The sequence below is a fragment of the Alligator sinensis genome, unplaced genomic scaffold (assembly GCF_000455745.1).
Source record: "Alligator sinensis unplaced genomic scaffold, ASM45574v1 scaffold404_1, whole genome shotgun sequence".
NCBI classification, from domain to species: domain Eukaryota; kingdom Metazoa; phylum Chordata; order Crocodylia; family Alligatoridae; genus Alligator; species Alligator sinensis.
Genome location: NW_005841839.1, coordinates 4,263,314 through 4,285,607, shown reverse-complemented (window position 1 = coordinate 4,285,607; position 22,294 = coordinate 4,263,314). Strand labels below are relative to the sequence as shown.

The following is a 22,294-nucleotide window of genomic DNA, read 5'->3' as shown; positions in this document are numbered from 1 at the left end:
GCCTGTGCTGAGCCAAGGGGGTTTCTGAGCACTTTTACCCGCCTTGCTTCTCTCAGGGACCGTTATCCTTTGGGCCTGGAAGATCGCCCCTTTAAGGTACGACCATCCCTCGTGGACTCCCATCTCCTCTACCTTCTGGGCCCTTAGTGCCTCCTCCACTAGTCTCCTAAGCTCATTGAAGTTGGCCCTTCTGAAGTCAAGGGCTTTAGCCTTGGTGTGAGCCCTAGACGCCCTGCGTTGGATAATGAAATCCAGCAGGTGATGATCACTATTGCCCAGGTGGTCAAGGACCTGCAGGCCCCTCACTAGGTCATCCCCTGTGGCCAGGACCAGGTCCAGCAAGGCGTTACCCCTAGTGGGGCTGTGCACTTCCTAGATAAGGTGAAGGTCCTGTAATACAGCCAGGAACCTATGTGAGCGGTCAGACCTGGCTGTCTGCTCCTCCCAGCAAATGTCTGGGTAGTTCAATAAAGACAAGTGCAGAGTCCTGCATTTAGGACAGAACAATCCCATGCATCCGTACAGACTGCGGGCTGACTTGCTGGGCAGCAGCTCTGCAGAAAAGGACCTGGGGGTTACAGTGGACAATAATTTGAATATGTGCCAGCAGTGTGCCCTTGTTGCCAAGAAGGCTAACTGGGCTGCATTGGTAGGTGTGTTGCCAGTAGGTCAAAGGAAGTAATTATTCCCCTCTATTCAGCACTGGTGAGGCTACATCTGGAGTACTGTGTTCAGTTTTGGGCTCCCCACTACAGAAAGGATGTGAACAAATTGGAGAGAGTCCAGTGGAGGGCGGAAAAAATGGGTCGGGGGGCGGAACAAATTGGAGAGAGTCCAGTGGAGGGCGAAAAAAATGGTTCGGAGGCTGGGAGACATAACTTATGAAGAAAGACGGGGGAACTGGGCTTATTTAGTCTAGAGAAGGGGAGACTAAGGGGAGACTTAATAGGAGTCTTCAACTATCTGAAGGGTGGTTCCAAAGAGGATGGAACTAGACTGTTTTCAGTGGCGGCAGATGACAGAACAAGGAGCAATGGTTTCAAATTGCAGCAAGGGGCATTTAGGTTAGATATTAGGAAGAATTTTCTGACTAGGAAGGTAGTAAAAAACTGAAACAGGTTACCCAGAGAGGTGGTAAAGGCTCTAACCTTGAGGGTTTTCAAAACCCAGCTAAACCAAGCTTTGGCTGGGATGATCTAGTTGGGGCCAGTCCTACTTTGAGCAGGGGTTTGGACTAGATGACCTCCTGAGGTCCCTTCCAACCCTAACTTTCTATGATTCTATAATTGTATGACGTTGTGGGTGCTGATAGGGTGAATATTTGCAAACTTGAATGAATAATTTGGGCCATGTGAATTCTAGATTGGCCCAATTTCTACCAGCTGTTCCTGTGTTGTGCTACAACACTTGGCAAAAATAGGTATGTCTCTCTGAAATTGTGTTCCTTGTGACAATAACTCCATTCTCCAGCCAGACTGGCAGGGCAAAAAGATGGATTCTTACTTCCAGGGGTGGAATTTTGTGGCAGGTGCCTGGGAAAAATGTTCTGGGGTTTTGCTGAGATCAGATTGTTGGGGTAGGGGCTGGTACGTGTGTTTAATTATGAGATGTATTGGCTGCATCACTCATGAGAGGTTGTCAGACATTCAGAGGAGATCCAAGAGTGCTACTGCACACAAATAGATCCTATGCTTCTCTCTCATTAGAGGTGGAATTTCTCAGCATATCAGAGTCTGGGGACTTGTCTTTCTGTGTCACTTTGGGCCAGAATTTTAAAGGTACTTAGGTGCCTTAAGATGCTGAGGGGTGCCTAATGGGAATTTCAGAAGTGCCAGTCTGCATCTGTAGGCACCTAAATACCTTTAAAAATCTGGCCCAATGTGACATAGGAACATATGTTCCATGGAGATTGGTGGCTGGAGGGATTTTCGAAGGCCGGGCACCAATCTCTTCTTTAGGTTCCTAATTCACTGTAAAAATGTAGATCTTCAGGTAGTTTTGAAAATCTCATTATGGCTGAAAACAGCCCCTTCTTGTCTTCTTGTTCACATCATAACACAGCACTACACCCTGGTCTATACACATCCAACTGACTGGGGAGGGGGTGGCTGCTTGCTTCACAGATATTGGAGGTCTCCTCTTGGTACTTGAAAAATATTTGCCTCCATTACAGTATTCATCCGGTTCCAGGTCCTACTGAAAGGACCTGGAGGCAGGTTTAGGCAGCTTTGGGGTTGTAGACCACTGGATCTGCCTATGGACTTCACCTGTTCTGTTATGCAAGCTGGATCCTGTTCTTTAACAGAGCTGGAGGGAACCACACTCATTGCCTGTGGATCTTGGGCTCAGAATGTTCATTGTGGACCCAGTTCTGTTTAAACCTAATTTGGATGATGATTCAATCTGGGAATTAATATTGTTATTTATTAGTATTATTACAGCTACCTCAGGGGGGATGGCAAACGCTTTTTTGCTACAAGGAAGGATTTTGAATGCAAGGCAAATGGATCTCCAGGATACCAGGGCTAAATATAGGCAGAAAGCGCCTGACTGCCATCTCCACAGCCCCCAGGTGTAGCATAGATTAACATGTCAGGTCTATTGCATTGACAAGTGAGAGCTAAAAACAACTCCTACAACAAGAACTGTTCACGATGCATTTATGAGCTGAGCCGCTTATTAGCCTGGCATGAATTAGTATTGTGGGTGCACCAGGGATTTTTTCTGGGCCATGCATAGGTTGTTTAAATTAAACATGGATGGTGAAGGCATTGGACCACAGTGCAAGAGAGCTGCCATTTGGTCCTGGCTCTGCCATAGACTCCCACTGTGATTTATATGTGTCCCTCCCTGTCCTGTCTGTAAAATGGGCATAATAGTCCTTCCTTTGTCCATCTAGATTGTAACCCATTAGGGCAGAAGCTGTTTTTCCCCCTATATGATATAGCACCTATTTTTTTCTTAGAGTGGACCTTGATTTTGTTTGGAATGAGGGTGTGAGTGTAATGTGCTTGCTCAGCGATGCTGAAGCTATTGCTGAGTTGTAGGCTTGGCTGATCTTGTTTGTATTATGTGAGAGAGGAATGAACTGCATACCCTTGAGGTGAATAGATCTTAGCGGTACTGATCCAGTGAGCAGTGGTTTCTGGGATTCCTTGGCAAGTTCAAATGGCCTTCTATGTTTGGATGGGCAATACCCCACGTGCTGACACCAGTTGCTGAGTGTCAGAGTGTATCTTTGACAAGACCATAGTTTCTGGGCATTACACATATTGCCACACAAAAATGTGCCAACATCATGGACCAGGATCCAAAAAAATATTATATGATTGCTTTAAAAATACCTGATCTTGAACTTGGTCCTTTTTCCTTTCTGGTTCCTGGGAGCCCATTTGTTGCTTTTCAGATGTTTCTTTGGAACCCAGAGGGCTAGAAACATATTTATTTAAAAGTGTACACTGATATTCTCTTGCAAGCACTTAATTTCAGCAGCTAGGATGTTGAGTACTGAAAATACTGTATGACTTAAGGTCAGATGGCAAGAGCTGGCACTGCTGATTGACCCACTGTCCTGCCAGGCCTGGCCACAGACCTTTGGCTGCCATTTGTTGAAAGTGTCTCTAAAGTTTTTAAATAGAAGAGATTCTTGCCCTGGGGCTGCCAGCTTTAGTAGCGATATACACATAGCTGGTTGGAGGCCCCACTAGGCTTCAGCACGAGAGCTAGAAGTAAGAAACAGACTCTGATCTTTTATTTTGTGTAAACACCTAAGATTCTAGCACCTTGCTGAGTCAAACCAAAGTGACAGGGAGAACTTGGGAGAACAGAGCCAGAGAACCAGGCTCCACTTCTGCAGCAGGAGGGGAGGCAGACCAGTCTCCTGCCCTTTTGCTCATGTGGGTAAAATGAGCTGGTTAAATTTGGGGTGTATCCTAAGCACTCATACATGGCCATCCCCCCTTCCTAAATGCTCAGCCCAACTTGCATGCACGGTTGGGAACCACATGTTTTACAAAGCCAGCTCCAAAGGCTTAGGGTGCACTGGCCCTGCTGCTTTTTAGCAGTGCAGAAAGACATGTGATAGGAGACTTCTTACAGGAGAGAATCCACACACCCTTTCCTTACTGCTTGTCCTGAAATAGATTTACAGCTGGATTTCAGACAGCCCCACATGAGATAAAGTGGTGCCCATTAGAGGTGGAGTCAGGCCTATAGCTCTGACCTCTGTAGTTGGTGGTCTAATTTGGTTCTGGAGTGATGTAGGATCCCTCCTTTTTCTTTAGCTGCTTGCAGCAGGATTTTTATGTTGTGCCCTCTGTCCTTTACCTCTGCATGCCTGTAGGTGTCTGGTCAGGAATACCAATGGGATGCCCCCTGTTTATTTTGGTTTCACACTGCACAGAAGGGCTTACCACTCAGATGGACTCTCTCCATGTGCCTGTGGTCTGATGACTATCCACTGGTCTCCACCACCCAGGAAACTGCTCAGTTATTTAATGGGCTTGCAAGGAACCATCAGAAAGCTGATCAGTATCTCCCATCTCAGAGCAAGGCTGGCTGCTGATCTTGTCTCTTGCTGGGTCCTCAGGTTGATACACTCAGCTTCTGGGAGTAGCAGGATGAAGCTCAATTGGGTTAGGATGTTGTAGAATGAGAACTTAGCTAGTGCACTTGTCTGAGGCAATTGCTGTATGCTCAGTGTCAACAAGGGGAAAGTCCTGAAGTCCTTGTGTAGGCAAAACCTCCCAGAACTTCAGTAGGAGCTTGCCTGAGTAAGAAGGAGTTGCAACTGAGCAGCAATCTCAAAATTTGGCCCGTTGGCTTTGATAAGAGCTTTGCTTGTGTAAAGGACTCCAGAATTAGATCCTCTGTGAATTGAGAGCTGTTTGTTTCCCTAATCAGATATTCCACAGATGATCTCTTTGGGTTAGCCTAATCAAATGAACGTTTTGTGCTGGGATAAGAACAGCACTGTGGAGATGAATAGCTGTACAGCATGGCTGAGTTACAGCTCCTGCTGCAAGATTTTATGATATTGTTCAGAGGTGGTGGAGATGAGAGACTAACAAACCCCACTCCTTTGTCAAGATTCATTCATAATCTCAAAGGCAAATAATGTGCACAAAAATATGAGTGCAAGGACCTGCAGAATCTTTGAATTGTATTTAAATCAGGGAGAAGCTCAGCTGTCTTAGAGACATTGCTATTTCCTGGAGGCTGGTTCAAAGATGCAGAGTTTAAGGCACAGGAGCATTAGAACAAGTGATCTCATTCTGCGTATATCACAGGTCATCCACTTTTACCTTGTAATAATTTTGTGGAGCCCAGTTACTTGTTTTATTGGATACTAAGTGGTGGAGATTCTACCACTTCTCTAGGTATCTTATTTCAGTGGTTAATCTGATGATCCTGCCCCAGGATCTAGTGGTTGGACTAGATGACCTCTGGAGGTCCCTTCCAGCCCTACTTCTCTATGATTCTCTATTATCCTCTCTGTAATCACCTCACATTTAAAAGTTCTCATTTAAATTTGTCTGGTTTAGACTTCAACCCTATTGGTTTTTGTTACACACCTTTCTTCACGAGATTAAGGAACCTATTGGTACCAAATATTGTCTCCCCAGAAACATATTTGGACACCAACCAAGTCACCTCTTACTCCCCTTCTTGATAAGCTGACAAGTCAAGCTTTTTCAGTCTCTCTGTGACATTTTCTCCAGCCCCAAACTAATTGTAGAGCTCTTTTCTGCACCCTTTCCAACTTTTCAACATCAATTCTATAATGTAGATACCAATATTGGATGCAGTATTCCAAGATGGTTCTCACCAGTGCCTCATACAACAGTAAAATAATGTCCCTATTGCTTACCACTCCCATGTGTAGACATCATTAGATGTAGATTGCATTAGCATTTTTTGTCACAACATAACAGTTCGTTATGCTCATGTGGAGTTGGTTGTCCAATATGATCCCTAGCATCACAGCATTACAGGGTACAGTCCCCGGTCTGTAGCTGTGAACTGCACTCTTTGCTTCTAGATGTATATCTTTGCATTTGGCTGTATTAAACATGCATTTTGCTCAAATGGACCCATATTCTCAAGATCTCCATATTCTCCTCATTATTTTCCATTTGACAAGTCTTCGTGCCATGCACAAAGGGATTGGAGATTTTCTTTCAGATCATTAAAGAAAACGTTGAATCCCTGTGGATCACTCCTAAAACCATCAATAATGATTCCTCATTTACAGCTGCTACTTAATCCATTGAATGTGTGTACTGTACTAATATTGTCTAAGTCAAGTATTTTTAATCTGAATGTCACTTGGTACTAAATCAAATACCTTACAGAAACCTGTTGCATCTACACAATTACCATGTATCAGCCAAACTCATAATTTCATTAAAGGAAGAATTCAGGTTTGTCTTATGATATGAGACCCATTTTCCATATAACTGTGTTAACTGACACAAATTATATTCTGCCCTTTAATTCTTTATCACTTGGAACCTGTATTGGCTTTCCCATTATTTTGCCCAGGATTAGTATCAGGTTGACTGGCCTACAGTTATTTGAGTTATCCTACTCACCGTGTCTGAATATTGATACAACATTAGCACTCAATTTTTCTGTAATTTTCTTGCTATTCCATGATTTATTGAATAGCAGAGATCTCCTAAACCAGCTCCTCTTGGGTCCATTTTATCTGGGCCTTTAATTTCATTTTTGTATTCCTAGTAGTTGTTTTCTATATTTCTCCTCAGTTACAGATGCATTGGGAAGATCTTTTTCATATGACATAACCACATCATTCTGCTTCTTTCCAAATGCAATATGAAAATAGTTCTTGAATACCTCTGCCTGTTCTGTGTCATTAACATTTTACTATCTCATCCAAGTAATAGGAGTAATACCCCTGCTAGGTTTTCTTTTGTTCCTAATATCCTTTAAAAAACCCTTGTTCTTATTGTCCTTAGTCCTGTCAGCTATGGATTTTACTCCTACATCTTCCATTTTCCTTCTCACTTTTCAGCACTTCATCAATACGAATGAAAAATTGTAGCTATCTATTCCTCTTATATCAATTTTAACCTAATTCTTACTTTCACTTCACTGAATCAGTCTTGTCCTTTTTCTTGATAATGGAGTCATTTAATTGTCTCTTCTTAAAGAACTCCCAATTTTCATTCATGCTTTTCCACCTAATTTTTTCCTCCCAATTGATTTTTCCTATAATTTTCAGCTAAAGTGCTCTTGGGGATGTTTATCAGTGCTCTGCAGTGCCTGGTCCTTCAGCTGTGTACAACGGTAGACCCCAGTGACTTTTGCAGTAACTGTACAGGTGTTTTCTGATCCCTACAAAGGAATGCCCTAGCAGAGAGGCTGTTGAGTTCCTCTGAAGGCATCTGCATGGAGATTTTTACTGAAAAATGAAGGGGAGCTTTTTTGTCTCCTGTTTAATTTTCCCATAGTGAAATATGAATGCTGAGGCTGGTATCTATGCTAAAGATGGTGCTGGGATGCTTCCAGAATGAATCACTGCACAGCAACCCCATGGACTGCATACATCTCTCTGAATTAACATTGCAAACCCTGGCTAGATCACTCCCTCCCAGAGAGAGGAACCCACAAGAAGACAAAAGCTAGACAGAAGATACCACTGCTTCCTACGCCACTGCGTGGGGGTGGTTGTTCCAAGCAAATGTTTTGAGATCCCTAGAGAGATTGTACAGATCAGTTACATTGTCCCAGATTTTCAGATCCCAGTTCCAAGATCACTGTCCTAACCCTCCCATATACCAGTATTTTAGGGATTTATGTAACCTCACTGCTGTAATGTCTCAACACCTCAACAGCCTTGCTGTGTTTATCCACCCAACACTCTGGAAGGGAGGGAAGTGCTGTTATCCCTGTTTTACAGATAGGGATCTGAGGCACAAAGATCTCCCCAGCAGACCATCCTCCTTTGGATGGGTGAAATCAGCATCTAACCCCAGCACAAAACTCCAAGCTCAAGGAGGTAGCATGGAGGCATACCTACATCATGCTGCCAGGGCAATAGGCCCCTGCTGTGTGCACATAAAGCCCAGAAAGGAGGTGGGAGAATGCATTGGATATGCCCAACACCCCATTCTTAAGCAGGCTTGAAACTCAGGTCTTGGTCTTGAGTGCAGTGCCAGGTATGCCCCTAAGGGTATCCTCAGCACTTCTCTTTGGAACTGACATGCCTGGAGTAAGAAAGGGTAGGCAAAGCTCTTTGCCTTGGTAGCTAGAATGAGTCCTCTGCTACTGCAGTGTAGGCACAGCTGGAGAGGATTGGACTGGATCTGGGGAGGGAAGGGGATCCGCAGATCTCTTAGGCCAGACAGAACCATTATGCTTCCTTAATGTGGCCTTCTGGATATACAGCCCAGTGCAGTGTCCAGCCAGGCATCAAATGCAGTAGGTTGATGCCCCTGCCTCCACTTCGAAAACCCAGAGGTTCCTGGCTAGAGGGTCATGATCTTCCATGCAGGGTTGTACCAATTGTCTCATGGGGTCAGGAAGGAATTTTTCCTGCAGCTGGGTTTAGTATGGACTGTGTGGGGTTTGATTTCTCTGTAGTCTGGGGCACAATTTCTGATTTTGTATCTTGCAGTTTTATGTGAGGGTTTGAAGTTGTGATTGTGAGAATTACTTAAGCAACGATTGTCTGTGACTGCAGGGGACAAGCTCAGTGACCTAGGAGGCCCCTTTCGGTCCTGCATTCTTTTGCTTGTTTAAGAAAAATCCAGTCTTGATTGAAGGACTCCAAATTCTGGAGAATTGACCACAGTCCTGAGGTAGCACAGCCAACTGCTGGAGATATTTATTGAAAAATTTAGGAGTGCCTTTTTTGTCTCCCATGCAATTCGTCCATCATGAAATGTGAGTGCTAAGGCTGGGACTTGTGTTAGAGGGAGAGTCTGGTTACTGGTCTGAGCTCAACCATCCTCTCTTGCTTCCCCCTCCCTTGGCCAGAACTTGGGCTGAAGAGGCAGCTTTCCCTCCCTTTTCTGCAGCCCCTGCATCAAAGAGCAAAGGGGACACGACATGGCCCCTGTTATTGTTCTACTCCATCTCATGACTAATGTTACATATTCATAGCACGCGTCAGTATGTATTTTAGTCAGAGAGCACTCAGAATGAAATTGCACCCTTTAAAGTGGGAGATAATGTATTTCCAAGTTAGCATTTGTTATAATAATCATCTCCTTGGTAGAGATGTGCCATCTAATAGCTGCTGTGCCCCATGCATTTTGATCTTAATCACAAAATCAATTTAAGAGGAAAGTTACAACAAATGCTACAATATTTTCTCCGTCATGGTGCCATAGCTTCTCTTGATAGGATGTTTTGGTGCCCGGCAGACCCGCTAAGCTGGTGTTTGGGTTTGATTCCAGCACTGAATAGCTGATTTCACATGGCCTTAATTACTTCAGCCTTGAGCATTTCATGTTGATGCTTACTTAAGTCAAGAAAATCCTGGTTCTTGGGGCCCGACTCCCCTTGCACTCACCCTGGTATAAATCAAGAGGAACTCCAGGATCTTTTCTCCCATGAAATGGGGATCCCTATTTCAAGGGGACGCAGTGTTGGTGGAGTTTGAGATCCTAGCTGAGGCTGAAGTACACCCTACACTGGGGACTGCCTGGGTGGAGCTGAGGGGCCCCAGCATTCAAGATGCAGGTCCCTTTCCATCAGGGGCCTTTGTTCCTGGGATACATTATGATGCTCCATGGTGGAATTTCATTGCAAGGCAACAAACGTAAGAAGCTGCAGCAGGCACCCACATAGTATAAAAAAATAGCTGGTGTAGGCCCTGAAAGGCCTTCTGAGATGACGCCTCAGCTTGAGGGAAAAGGGTAAATGAAACAGGGTGATTAGTAAAAGAGTAAAAGACCTCCTCAAAGGCCAGGTGGTGTCTGAGGGAGGTTGGCCATAGATTCTTTTACACCCCAAGCCAAACAGAGTAGAAAGAACTAGAGAGGTCACAGAAACCATATGTGATGGCCAGAACACCTAGAATCACTCCTCATGGCCTGGTAAAGTCCTGCTGCCTGCAGGCATGAGGCAGGAGAGGAAGGGAGACACCCCAGCTTTGGGGTCAGTCTGCTGTTCTCCTTTCCTGACAGTAGCATCCCAGGGATGGAAGTTCCTCTCCATTTTCCCTAGTATATGACAGCAGCAACACAGGCAACATGAACAGCCTTCTGGAGTAGGAATGGAGGGAGGAAGGGATTAATAGCTCCAGTAGCCATTCAAAAAGGAATCAACTGAAAAAATCCTGCCATTTGCCACTTGACTGAGCACACAGGCCTCAGGCTCTGAGGCATAGATCAGAAGCAGCAAGATGCACATGCTTTCAGCCAGCCCACAACCCAGTTTGTTTCATGTCACTGAGGCTAGTAAGGCAGCTTTGAACATTATTTGTGTTATCAGAGTCCGGTCCCTCAGTCATCCCAAAGGGCCTGATCCTGGGATCCAAAGGAGAGGTCCAAAGAGGTTTGACTGCATTGGGACCTCAGGATCTGGCCCCTGCATAACACAGATCCATGGCCTTATTCATTGTGTTTCTCCTCAGTGTACAGGGGTGGATCTATAGGGATGGATGGAGTGTTCAGAGACACACAGCACCACCTGCTTCAGGCCAGGAGCCAGCCTCTTGCTCTCAGGGGTCTGGAGGAAATGTTTTTGGGAACAGATCCTCCTGCTGGAAGGGTTTCTGGTACCTCTTATCTGAAGTAGTTAGTGCTGGCCAGTGTCAGCAACAGGCTGCCTGAGTAGCTGGAGTGTGGGTCTGATACCAGGGAAGTGCTGGGCCCCTGTGGTGTAATGCAGGGGCAGGATAGGCCCCCAGTGGTGGAAGGAAGCTTTTGCTTGAGGAAGTGGAGAAGTCTGGGCCGGGCTGTGCTGAGAATGCTGCCAAGGGGGTGTTGTGTGCCGTGTGCTGCGTGGCGCACGAGGGTGGTACATAATGTGAAGCCTGATAGGCTGAACATTCCATCAAGTACATTTCTTTAATTAAAAGAATGCCAGCTGCCTGGCCTGTTTGCCTTAATTGGATTGAGTGTTTGGCTGGGACTCTGGCTTGTCTTCTCAGGAGGCAGCAACCTGCGTGCTACCCAGCCTGGGGGCAGGGCATCAGCTGCACAGTCTAGACAGCTGCAGGGAATGCTGTGTGGGCTTTCCACTGCTAGGACCCAGACTTGCAGCATCTACCAGGGGCTGCTAAGGGCTGCCCTGGAGGTTTAGAGGCTGCAGCATGTACATCAGGCATGGTGTGGCACTATATAATATTGGCCAAGCTCAGGGAAGTGAGGTGACTTGGGCGAGTGGAGGGGCAATGTAATGTCTTCAGTTGTTGGTGGGCTGTACCTGGGAGGACATGCAATGACTGTTCTTGTGTCTGGAGCTGTGCTGAGGTGAAAGAGGATGCTAGTTCCCTCTCCCTATTCTCTTCCAGTTTGACTCTGGCAAACTTCTACTGGCTCCAGGATTGGCCCACAAGATGGGCTTCAAAGAATGCTGTGATATATGAAACCTTAGTGTAATTTCTGCAGCTCCGGCCCATTTCTCTGCAATTACCAGCATTGTTCAGAAGGGCCCCATGAGCTACCAGTAGTAAGATGGAGCCATGCCCCTTTCAAAAACAACCTGAACTCCCATATTCCCCTGCCTGAAGCTTGAGGTAATGCACCCCTTGCTCTTCTGTTGTGGGGACCTCAGACCATGCAGCCTTTCACATGAAAATGTGGCATTTCCTTCTGTTTGTTCACCTTGCATGCCGCATGCAGCCCTCAGAGTATCACATTGGTATAAAAACTGCAGAGAAGGAGCTGCTGTGCTGAGGTGGGCTGGTGGCAGGCAGTGGAGGGAGGGTTGCTGGGAAAGATCAGGATTGGAGCATTGAAGTGCCCCTGTTTTCTTCTGCTTCTTAACTCTTCTACCCCTTTTACTTGCAGACCTGTTGCCATCATCCCCTCTAGGCTCAGCAGTGGAAGAGTGGAGCAGATGAGATGGAACCCATGGAGCTGTTGGTCTCTATGGAGGAGCTTCAGGATCAAAGTTGGAGGTGACAGGTAAGGACATCAGAGTTGGATCCCATCCCCCTGGGGCTAGATTCCCATAGACTTGCTTATGTCTGCTCAGCTGGAAGGGCAAAAAGTAGGACTTGTGAAAGTGGTGTAGCCAAGAACCAGAAGAGATACCTTCATGTAGCATATGGGCCACTTCAACGTCATGCTGCTTTGGGATTTCTTCTTCCACTTACCCCACTGTATATCAGGAGACTCTGAACCCTCAGTGGCATTACATCAGGGTGAAACTGCAGCAAAGGAGAATTGGCCATTGATAGGTTAGCTAGAGTAGCTGGGTCTCATTGCACAGTTGACAGAATAGGTGCAAGTAGGTCTCAGGGAGTTAAGTTATGGCCTGATTCTGCTCTCACTACCACTCTACACTCATGCAGCTCTCAAGGGAGTTACTTCTGATTTACATCATTGCATATAAGAGAAGAATCAGGCCCTTTCTAAGGGATTGGACATCATTTCCTGACCCATGCACCCCCTTAGAATGTGGCCCTTGAATACACATTGGACTATATATATGATGATTTGAATTTATCAGCTGAAAACATGAAGTTGACTAAAGTATCGTAAGCCCAGAGTGATTCTGCAGAGACCCAGAGCCTAGGCAGGGCTCACTGCTATGTGGATAATGGGCCTACTTTCAAAAGGTATTTAGGTACCTAAAGGTGTGATAGACTCTAGTGGGGGTTTTCAGAAGTGCCTTATTAGTTTGGGCAGTGAAGTCCCAGTGAAATCCAGGGGGAGCTAGGCACCAGGCTGTAGTTTCCTCTGGATGCTGCATTTAAGTGCCTAGATACCTTGACAGATTTGGCTCCCAAGCCAGTTTATCTAGAATGGCCAGTTTTCTAGACCTCTGGAGTCCTGCGTTGGAGCCACCAACCTTCAGGGGAACAGTAATTTCTACCAACTGAACAATTTCTACCAGGGCAAATCATGACTACAGCTGATTCTGTGCTCACATAGGCTGCCCCAAAGTGAGTTATACCCATGTGAACCTGATGTGAAAGAAGAATCAAATCCAGCATGTTGTCCATCTTCTGATGTCACTTGTCACCATAATATCTGAGTATCTTTTGGAGTTAAGAACTGCTGCCCTAAGTTACAACTGTCTACCACAGTGATTCTCAACTAGGGTGCCACAATATCCTTTTAGGGGTGCCATGGGATGTTGCTCAACATAAACACTGTTAAGTGTGTGAACACCTACATATAATTCCCAAATAAACCTAGAGATTTAAAGTAGGAGTCTATAGTGTCAAAACCATGCTTACCTGCTGTGGGCTTTCTGAGTTATTTGCAACAGAAGAATTGCTCTCTTATTTTTCCTCAGACAAGAAATGAGTGAAAGCTAAGAGCTGGCATTTTCTGAGGAGTGCCCTGGGTCTAACAAGGAGTGTCATGAGTCAAAAAAGGTTAAGAAACCCTGGCTTAATAGTTTTGTTTTTAAGATTGCTTTATTTAAAAAAATACCCCCATCTTTCACTTTGAATTTCCTAGCGTTGGTCAAACCTGGTTAAAATTCAAACATGCTACATAGATGGGGGATATTTTTTTAAAAATTCCCTTTCTTCCCATATTTTATTTGTTTGAATTTGAGTTTCTCAAGGACTTGATGACTTTCTCCCATGAACCTGTTGGAAGACACTTACCTTGGTCACTGCATTTCAACAATCAGCCCCCACCCACAACTAATGTCAGGCCATTGTCTGGAACATTGTGATGATAATGTATCTGGCCAATGCAGATTTTAAAAGCTGTGACAAATCTAACAGTGTAGAATATGGTTTTGAAGGTTAGTAACCAGGCTGTTCAAAGAAATAAAAGGCCAAAGGATCCAATTTGCAGATGATCTAACAATTTGCTCTTCATCTCAAAGACCCAGAACAGCAACTCGGGGCTAAGTTGGTTGCAAGGGAGTTTGTTGCTGATACCATTTCTGTACAGCACACAGCTGGACAAAAAGCACAGGAATCACTTAGGACTGGAATTAACAGCACTGAAGGCAGGGCTGTTTGTGGGGACCTCAGGAGAAGGGACAGTAGGGGTACTGCAGGTCAGAATTTAGAGTAATATGTGCGAGTCATGAGTAGGAGCATTGGCAGAGGCAGATGTCATTCAGAATGGCCACATTTTACAGTATACTGGCTTTGCTTGGTTGGGAATGGCTGCCCAAAGCAGATCCATGAAGAATTGGGCTCTGTGGATCTGCTCCTAGGTTTGTTGTTTTCTTTAATTTGATATCAGACCAGTCTGGTCGGTGGGACACAGGCTTTGTGTTTGGGTAAACAGCATTTTCCATGCTGCAAGTCATATTCCTCAGTCAGTGTAGAAGTCAGTGAAGTGATACCGATTTACACCTGCTGAAGATCTGACGGGCTGTATCATGCAGTAAGCCTTTTACTCCATCCTACAGTAGGAGCTTTGCAATTGACTTCAAAAGGTGCTGGAGCAATCCTGGATCAAGGAAGTCAGCTTCACTTGTCTACGTTTTACAGTCCCCAGTGAAGCAGTGTTTAGGTGGGAGCATGAATTGATCATCAGCATCATCCTTGTCACTGTTGTCATTACAACTGCCTGTGCACAGTGCCTAGCACAGTGGGCTCCTGGTCCAAGCAATAGCACCACATAGATCATGTATTATAAGCACAGGGTTAGTAATGGCACATTTAAAAAAACATGTGGAAATATGTTCTGTTGATTTTTGGTTGTATAAACACATTTGTTTTTACCAAACCTGTATTTGCTGGCCACGAGTGTGGAGCAAGCAAGTGAAGCATCAGCAAGTGAAGACAAAACCAGTCTTCTGCCCATATCACTGTCAGTTCCATCCCTCCAGCTGCTATCCTCTTCTGTTTCCTTTTTGATCAGAGTCCTGACCTTGTTTCCCTGCTATTCTTAGCCTGTAAGAATCCTGCCTCAAAGTGTGACTTGTCTTTTATTTAGCGACTCGTACTTAGCACTGTCAGCCTCTTCCCCACACCAGTGTTACTCAGGCCATGCTTGGCATGGCTGAGCTCCCAGCCAGCTTGCCCAAAGGGCTCCTCTCGCATCAGCCTGCACTTTTTGTGAAGTCCTCATGTTTGTAGCCAATCGCATACAGCTTCTGTAGGCCAACTCCTTCCTTCAGTAACTTCAGTGTAAATCTGATATCATACCACAGCCTTCAGGAGGCTTCAGCCCTGTCTTCTTCTAAACTCATGTCTATTCTGATGCCTATTTGCACCCCAAAGGCCTTGAGTACACTGATGTTTCTGTTTAAAGCCCTTCTGTGGCTCCATCGCCCACTGGTGCCTCTCCATAGGCAACAGAAACAGTAGGAGTGCCACAGCTTTCAGGGCTTAGAGCTCCCATCTCATCTAGACCTCTGGTAGGCGGTTTGGGCACTTCCTGGCTCTGCTAGTGCACTATGGCCCTGGCCTGGGTTGGTCCTGGGGAGAGCAGGAGTGACCTCACTTCCTCTCCACTATTGTGGGGGTCCTGAGCTTGCTGCTTCATGGCTTCTGCTGTGCTCTCAGTTTGGATCCTGCAGTCCCAGATGAAGTAGGTTCTCAAACTGAGGTGAGCCTTGTACTGCACCCACCATAACCCAGCCTAGCCCAGCCCTTCAGAATGCCCTTTCTCATTCTCAGGGAATTTAAGGCTTGTTTCCATCAGTCATGATACTTTTATTCAAGGCAGCTATTGCTGAAGCCTACACAGCAAGAGTCAGAGTGCCCCCTTCAGCATAGCTCTTCCAACGGATCTTTGGACCTGGAGGGTCAAGAGGCTTCCCCTTTGGAATGCCCTTTTCTGATCTAACCCAAAATTTGTGCTCACTGCTTCACTCATCATTTTGCCTACTCTTACTACTTAGATGGGCACATTCACAGGACAACTAATAGGAATAGGTCAACCTGCAGTACACATGCCACAAATGGCATAGGCAGCCTTTCTGTGTGGCAGAAGGGACAGGCAGCACAGAGGCAGGTAGGGCAGGAAGCAGAAAGCAGAGCTGCAGATCAGACAGGAAATATAGGGCAGGAAGCAGAAAGCAGAGCAGCAGACCAGGCAGAAAGCAGAGCAGCCAATTGGGCAGGGGAAGGGGATCGGAGTGGCACTGGGAGAGGATGTGGGGTTAATTTGCGTCATTCCTGCCATGAAGGTTGGCCCCCACTGGGCTAGAAGGGGTGTGAGTGTGCTCTCTACTGGGTGAGATCAGAACTGCTCTCCTGTGTCTCCTGAGGCCTTCACTGCAAACAGTTCAGATACTTCTTCAAGGGCTCTTGGAGCAGGAGGATCTGGGTTCTGTCCTGAGCAATCTCAATTCCAAGCTGCTGCCATTTTCATTGTAGCAGCAGCCTCAGGAGCTGCAGATTTGTTCTCTGTCTTAATACCCCACGTTTATTGTACTCCTCTTTCCTCACCATGGATTCTCAGTGCCGGTTCAGGGAAAGTGGACTTTAGCTTCCCAGGCTGGTGCAGCTGGACTACAAGCCATGAGCACAGCTCACCATCAGAACAGTTATTTTTACCTTGTCTAGCAAAAAAAAAAAAGAAAGAAAGAAATTAAATAAAATAACCCACCAAAACAAACAGCTCCCAAACTCTACCCCCAAATGAGCAGCTCATCCAGCAGAGAAAGGAGCTGCTTATTGATATGAAGCAGGGCTAAAAATAACCTAAAACTCTTCATCCAGAGCTGTGAAAAATATCCTATTGCTAGGAGACCATGGTTACTGGGAGACAGACATTGCTAGGCGACACTGGTTGCCTTGGCGACAGCTGGGAGCCTAAGTCATCTGCAGTGCAGTCTATCTTTGGCACGGTGTGGTCAATAGTGATTGGGCTCCAGTGGACAGATCACTTCCATGCTCTGCTGTTTTTTGTGTCTGGTTGGGGAGGAGGAAGACAGGGACTGTTTTTTTTAAATAAATGCAAAGGAATGAATCAAACAAGCAGGCACTGAGGAGAGAGATGCAGTTGCATTTGCTTTCAAGTGCTCTGAGGTTGCATGTGACTGCAGGAATGAGAGCACCACAAGGGCCAATTAGATGCCAGTAATTTGCATAAAGATGAACCGGTAAAGGAGATTTGTTTTTTCCTCCAAGACGCCAGAACGTTGGATGAGTTGAAGGGACCCACACGGTCCTTGGCGTGTTGAATCCTCTCACTTGCCTCTCCCACTTTGGGATTAGAACTGAAGCAGATGCCAAGATGCATAGATTTCACCAGGTGGTATAAGCATCTAGACAGACAGACAGTGTGGGGATATATCCTACAGCAGCCCCTGGAGGTGCCAAGCAGGGTGAGGTAGCTGTGCAGCCCTGACTGCAGCAAAATAGGGTGCAGTCTCTATGCTCCACATTGGCTCTGCTGCAGCACAAGGAACTTCTCTTAGCAGTGGGCAGGAATTGTGTAGGCTTGCTCAGGACCTCCCACAGCAAGCAGATCAGTACCTGGCCCAGATCTCCTGCCCTCGCTCTCATCCCTCTGCCCATGTCCTATTCCATCAGCAAATTTTCCAGGCTCTGCAATTCAGGGCCAACCCATCAGTATTGCTGCTGGGCCTGAGGTAGAAGGAGGGCCTTATGAGAATGAAGCAGGAGACTACCTCTGTGTGCAAGGGGAACAAGCAACTTCTTTTTGACTCCAGAGACTGGACCAGAAAGCATCCCTGATTTCTTGGTGCCTGCTCTCCACCCCCAGGAGAATGGGCAGGCCATTCCAAGAGAGACCACATAGTGGCCTGCAGGACAGGGAAGTTGGTGCTACTACAAGGGTAGAGCAGGCCCAGAGATACCTGTGATGGAGGGTAAAAAAGGTGTCAGTGTGCATGTCTACACAAGATGCTAACTGTGTAGTAGCTGAATAATACTGCACAGTAGCATGTCACAGCACCAACAGTGCTAATACGCTACTATGCAGTATTATTAGGCTACTGCACAGTAACTCCAGTTACTGCACATTTATTTAATACTTGATTATGTAAGTACTAAATAAATGTGCAGTAATCACTGTGCAGTAGTGTTTCATATAGATGTGCCCAGTGAGGGGCAAATAGGGCCATACAGGGGCACACACCACAGTGCTTTGTCAGTGCAACCCCCCCTTTTGGAACACAACTTTCTAGTCCCCTGGGAGATGGCTCAGTGGTGTTGTTCCTGTCTCATGGAGAGAATAATTGAGCCATGGCCATTACCCAGAGCCAGTCATGGACTCAGAGTGCTGGAAGGGACTTCAGGGGTCATCTGGCCCAACCCCCTACATGAATGGTCCTGGGAAATGGTGCATTGCTATGTCCATGAGAATGAGTGAGGTTGTAGGGACTGTACTGAGAAGTTCCCGCACCTTCATGTGTTGGAGCAGGGACTTGACATTTGAGATGTGTTGGAAGAGGGGGAAGGAGGGGAAAAAGTAATTTGTGATTATGAAACTAAAAACTATCATCATGCTCATGCACCATGAGTAACAGAATAAAGCTACCCAAGCAACTTGGCGTGGCATGGGCCTTTCCTAGCCATTGACTGCTTGTCTGCCATCTTATTTGTCTTTTAATGTAGTCATTGGGATATGAGACGCATGAAAAGGACACAGCTTTCCCTTTAAGTCTGATGGGTTTGAAGTTCTTCTAAATGTGCCGTTTCCTTTGTTAAATACTAGTGAGTTTTTAGATTCTCCAGTCATCCTCATCTGCTGGTTATGGATGCTCTTAATGGCTTCTGGGGATGACTTCATGTTGACATCACGCAAAGAGATGCTGTGTGCCCCACTGCTGCCCCCCACCCCTGGTCGTTGGTGTCAGTTTCTGATGCTAACTAAGTGCAGGAAGCAAAGCTTTTACACACAAGTGGAGTGAATGCATCAGATGCACCAAATATATTGGGTATGAACTATTTCCACTGCAGAAACCAAGGGCAGAATAAGTGAGGTGGTAAAAAGTTATAGGTTATTCCAGCTGTTAGAATTAATTTAGAATTAACTGGAGCCTGTTAGAACTAATTAGGGATTACAAGGCCTATTTGCAATGGAAGAAACATCCTGCTTCAGGCCCAGTAGCACATCTCAGCCCCATTCCTGCCTGAGTCTCATGAGAAGGATGGTCCTGCTTCCGAGCCCTGGCAGACAAATGCTTGAATGTGTGGCAGTAGGGCTGGCACAGGGACTATGGTTCATGGTTCTCTTAGTCATAGACAGTTCAGGCTAACAGCCTACAGGTTGCATTAACTTGCACTGCCTGCCATTGCCTCTATGGAGCTAGTAGCAGAAGAGGATCACTGGTGCCCTCTCATGTCTCCTCTCCTGCTCACCTGCTCCTCCATCTTCCCTTAGGGCACTGTGCCTCCTACCTCTCAGCCCTTCAAAAGCCTGTAGGTGCGAATTTCCCGCTCCTGATAAGCACCACTTTCCAAACAAGAAGCTCATGATATTCTTTGGTGACTAGAGCAAAAGCCTGCCCCATAGTAGTCAGTAGGAAATCTTCTGCTGGCCCCACTGAGCCTGGGATTTAGCTCAGAGTGCCAGGTACAGACAGGAAGGAGGGCTGTGTTATGGATTTTTATCCCACTGCACATCCCTTCCTCTGTCTCCCTCTGCTATACATTGTGACAGAGAGCAGAAACCCTTTAAGGATCCACAAGAGGCTGCTTGGCAGCATGCCCAGTGGGGCAGAATCAGATCCCTGGTGGATTCCCAGCTGAGCACATTTAAAAAGGACCCCAGCTGAGCAAGAAGGGGAGCCTGGCAGAGATTGTTCTTTCTGGGAGATACTGGAGAAACTTTATGGCCTGAATTGAAAGGGCAAGGGCACTTCCTCTTGATTTCCTTTGTGGAGGATTGTGGGCAGAAGTGCCCAAACTTTTTGTACTGAAGGAAAATTCCAAATAATGGGGTGGTTTGTTTGAGCTCTGAAAGGCATGGCTGAGACTTGAACTAAACCAGCTGGCAGAAGGTGCGACCAGCTGCTGAACTGGGGCTTTGAAACTGTGCTATTTATTGCACTGTAGTGGTAGAATTATTTGCAACCCTGCTGTCCATGAGGTCAGGGCAGTCTTTGATACAGAGATGGGCATTGGGTCCTGCCCTTGCAGCTGGATCCTTGGGGACTCTTGCACCCCTGCAAGGCCCCATTGTCTTCATTGGAGCACTGCGTGCCTGGGTCTGAGAACTGCTGCAGAGAACTGTGTGTGTGAGCATAGCAGTTGTTTCCAGAAGCAATCCCATTTACTTTGGGGCCCTGCTCATAGTGTGTGCCACATTGGGCCCTTCAGTTCAGTTGGTCTCCCGGGTCACATCAGATCATTAGAGTCAAAGCTCCTCTTATCTAGTGGCCCATGGTGGCCATAAAGCATATCTGCTTCTGTTGCTAAGAAAATGGTCCTCAGTAAATGGCTTTGTGTCCAACTGCCTTTGGCTCCCCAGCCTGAATACTAAGGTGTCCAGTTCTTACCAGGGTAGCTGGGGGCAGCCTTTGGCATGTGTTTGGTTGAGGCCTCAAACGCCTCTGCAGTGAAACATGCAGTGGCAGAGATGTGTCACTGCTCTCCCACTCCCCATCTCCAGAAAATAGGTACCAAATTTGCTTCTCAGCTCCTCTGGTGAGAACCACTCTGAGCCATATCATGTCAGCTGTCCTCATCCCCAGCCGTTATGGTGCCTGCTGTTAGTAGAGCTCTTTACATGAGCTTCTGAGCTCACCCCTGGGATCCCTGCATACCCACAGCACAATGTAGGCCTAGTGTTTGTAGTTGTTTCTCTAGTTATTAATCATGTGTATTGATTAAGAAACACCATTAATACCCTCTGCTTTTTGGGTTAGCTGGGAGATAATATTCTGTAAATTGCTCAGGTCCCTCAGACCAGGGGACGATGCAGCAGTATTCACAGGCCCTGAGCTCCTCTCCAGTTTCTGATAGTTAATCTTTCTAAAATCATACTGGATTTCCATAAAAACATCTCACGTGCCTCATTAACATTTCATAACCCTTCCTCCTAATGGTGATGCATCTTGTGTGTGCTTAATGTTGGTACAGCGGAATTGCTTGCCTTTCAGATGGTTGCACTTTTCAATTTCTTCTTGCTGGCCAGCTTGCAAGGCTGCCCTGCTGCCATGTGTCTGGTTTCATCTAGCAGGTTGAAGCATTTTTGGGTAGAGAAGATGGCTAAGGAAGGAAAGCTGAGGCCCCCCCATAGCAGGGGATCCATGTCACACTTCTGTATGCTTAGCATGATATGGGACCTGTACAGCAGTGACCTGTTGTTGTCTACTTATAATCTTTCCTTGTGGCTGTCATCATGGTAGCATTTCATAGATTTCATAGACATTAGGGGCTGGAAGGGACCTCGTGAGATCATTGAGTCCAGCCCCCCTGCCAGAGGCAGGAAGTCTGCAGGGATCAAATGATCCCAGCAAGATAGACGTCCAAATGTCTTTTGAATGAGTCCAGAGTAGGTGCTTGCACCACCTCTGGGGGGAGTCTGTTCCAGACCTTGGACATGCGGACTGTAAAGAAATTTTTCCTTATATTGAGTCTGAATCAGCCTTCTAGAAGTTTGTGGCCATTAGACTTAGTTATCCCTTGGGGAGCTCTGGTGAACAACTGTTCTCCCAGAACCTGATGCACCCACCTAGTCCCCTCTGAGCCTTCTCTTCACCAGGCTGAAGAGTCCCATGTCCCTCAGCCTCTCCTCGTAAGGCTTGCTCTCTTGGCCTTTGATCATATGGGTGGCTCTCCTCTGGACTCTCTTGAGCTTATCCACATCCTTTCTGAAGTGAGGGGCCCAAAACTGGACGCCGTACTCCACTTGTGGCCTCACTAAGGCCGACTAAAGCAGGATGATGACGTCCCTGGTTTGCTTGAGATGCATCGGTGGATGCATGTCAGAGTTTGGTTTGCTTTGCTGGCCATGTCATCACATTGGGGGCTCATGTTCATCTTGTGGTCTATCAAGACCCCCAAGTCTCTTTTGGTCACAGTGCTAGCTTGTTCAATTTAGCTTGCTCAAGATCCCTGTGCTTGTGGCAGAGCCAGCACTTGAACCCACATCTCTTCAGTTTCTGTATTGTGCCCTGTTCCCCAAATAGATCCTCTCTTTTGCACAGCCAAAGGTCACAAAAACTTCATAACATGTGGGTTGAACAAACCTCCTGGTGGAGCCTGCTTAAAACCAGTCAGCCAGCTGGGGCACTGATGAGGAACCTGAGA

The 22,294-nt window shown here is 46.4% G+C and overlaps 1 protein-coding gene across 12 annotated transcripts in view; it reads left to right on the top strand.

Annotated features, from left to right (window-relative positions):
- FBXL16 (F-box and leucine rich repeat protein 16) overlaps positions 1-22,294 on the top strand; it is a 219,578-nt gene that overhangs the window by 118,550 nt on the left and 78,734 nt on the right. For all 12 annotated transcript variants that reach the window (XR_003093998.1, XR_003093997.1, XM_025203921.1 and 9 more), the window contains one exon: positions 11,988-12,104. The gene's annotated coding sequence lies outside the window, so the exon portion shown is untranslated. The remainder of the gene's footprint in view (positions 1-11,987; positions 12,105-22,294) is intronic.